We start from the raw sequence: 2,535 nt of genomic DNA on the forward strand, positions 1-2,535 counted from the left end.
CCCTGGCCTTCCTCAACCTGGGGCATCGACATCATCGGGAAAGTCAACCCGATAGGCACTAAGGGGCATTGCTTCGTCCTCGTTGCCATCGACTACTTCACCAAACGGGTGGAAGCACAGTCATATGCAATCTTGACCGCCAAACAAATGGCCAAGTTTATCCAAAACAACATCATCTGCAGATATGGGGTACCCCATGAAATCATCAGCGATCAAGGCTCTCACTTCCGGGCGGAAACTCAGGCCTTGCTGGACAAATACAAGATCAAACGACATCGATCATCCCCTTACCGTCCCCAAACCAACGGAGCGGTGGAGCCAGCTAACAAAACTCTTGTCACCATTATCAAGAAAATGCAAGACAACTACCGCGCTTGGCCGAGCAAACTCCCATTCGCACTCTGGGGATACCGAACCTCCATTCTAACACCGATAGGTGCAACACCCTTCTACCTAGCATACGCTATGGAGGCGGTTCAACCGGTAGAGTTAGAGGTCCCTTCTCTATGCATCCTACTGGAGAGTCAAGTCCCTGAGGCGGAATGGACCCGTCGAAGGTACGAGCAACTCACTTTTCTAGACGAGCGGCGGCTCAACGCCTTGCACAACGTCCAGCTATACCAACGACGTATACAACTGGCCGAGCGCCATTACTCGTCGATCCGAGGGGAAAATTCAAACCCAACTGGGCCGGGCCATACCTAGTCAAGAAAATACTTTTGGGGGGCGCAGTGAGACTGAGTGACCTAGATGGGGAGGATTTTACAAACCCGACCAACCTAGACCAACTCAAGAAATATTACCCTTGAACCATAGCAACCAACGACCTCAGCCTAGTTTTACAATTAGCAACCACCTCAACCCTTTTCAAGTCAAGTTCCTCAACGCGTTCTGATTTGAAATTGCATGTTTTATCGAGTCTAAGTTGCGGCACCTTGCCCGTTTTGAATGTCCTTTGATCTGTCAAAGGCAACATCTATTTGCTCTAAAACAAACAAAATCCCTGAACTACGAGCATGGTTTGATTTCACCTCTTCAGGTGGATACGTAGGCAGTCCCTCTTATACATGAGGGATATAACCACAAAACCCAATCAAATTCACAAAACATTTCGAACTACGATCATGGTTTGATTTCAACTCTTCAGGTGGATACGTAGGCAGTCCTTTCTTACACAAGAAGGATACAACCATCCCCATAATTAAAACAAAAAAACATCCCCATCAAAAAAAAGAAAGGGAAAACCATTCCCTTTCCCACAAAAATACAAAAGAAGCCTTTCTCCCTTCCCACAAAAATCCCACTTTCCCAAGTGCAAATGTCTAGGACGATTCAAATCGAATTGCCTTTACAAAATGGATAGAAGAAACAAGCGTTCACAATTTGGACACGAGTAATCCTCTTATTTAATTAATAATGGGAGGGATTACAGATTCAACAACAAATAAAGCTCGACGAGTCTACAACTTGTCAAAGCTAAGGTGTCGGCTAAAACACTCACATAATAAAACTAGCACAAAACACACAAAACATAGCTAGTACAACATAATAAAAATTCACAACAGTAATACAACATAATAATAAAGTAGGGTAATGGAGGTCTTCACTCGTCCATTCTACCCTTGCCTTTTCCTTCGAGGTACATCTTCCCCTTGTTCTTCTTGTTGGCCCGCCTAGCATGGATTTCCTCCTCGGAACGGATCCTCAACGGATCTACAACGGCAACGGCAACGGCCTCCGGTCTATTGCAAGACCCCATTTTCGGCCCAAAACGAGCCCATGCACGGCCCACTACATTTTTGGGACCCGAGCTTCTCCTCTTTGGTGGCCTCATCACATCGGGGCTAACTCCATCAATGTACTCCTGAAAGAAGGCACGGTTGACCTTGCCAACCTCTCGATACTTCAAGTCGACAACCTCGTCCTTACGGAATTTGGACCTCTCCTCCAAGGACGAAGCTCTTGACCACTTGACATAAGCGGGGGTCACCCATGTCATAGCAACGGGGTTTGGTACCTCCCAAAGCGGCCGAGTGGCCCACCACCTTTCGAAGACCTCCACAAGTGATGTGACCATAATTAACGCATATTTAGCCCCCGAATTAGCCTTGTTCCCATGTTTTTTAGTGCATATTTGGGTCATTTATTATCTTTAGTTCTTTGTTTTGCATATTCTTTGAGATTTTGATCCCTTGGTAGGAAAGGAGTAAGAATCTTTCATTTTCATGGCAAAACGAGACTAAATTGATCGAATCCAATGACCAAGCATCAAGGAGAGACAAGATTAGAAGGCCTTTGTTGTAGACACCTCGTTTCTGCACCTCCCGCAAACACCCGGTGATGATTGGGCCGCATGTTTGGTACGCGGAATGATTTGTGACAGTTCGTAAGTTTATCGTCAATTGATTGCACAAATACTAATGTCTACCTCTTAGTTGTCATCTACGCGCCGATACGGTCGTTTTGGCAGTAATTAGAGTACATTTGGAGTCCGGGTTAAAAAACCGACTTCATTTCCTAAAACCGTCAAATACC

This window comes from Silene latifolia, chromosome 1 (assembly GCF_048544455.1).
Source record: "Silene latifolia isolate original U9 population chromosome 1, ASM4854445v1, whole genome shotgun sequence".
Taxonomy (NCBI): Eukaryota; Viridiplantae; Streptophyta; class Magnoliopsida; order Caryophyllales; family Caryophyllaceae; genus Silene; species Silene latifolia.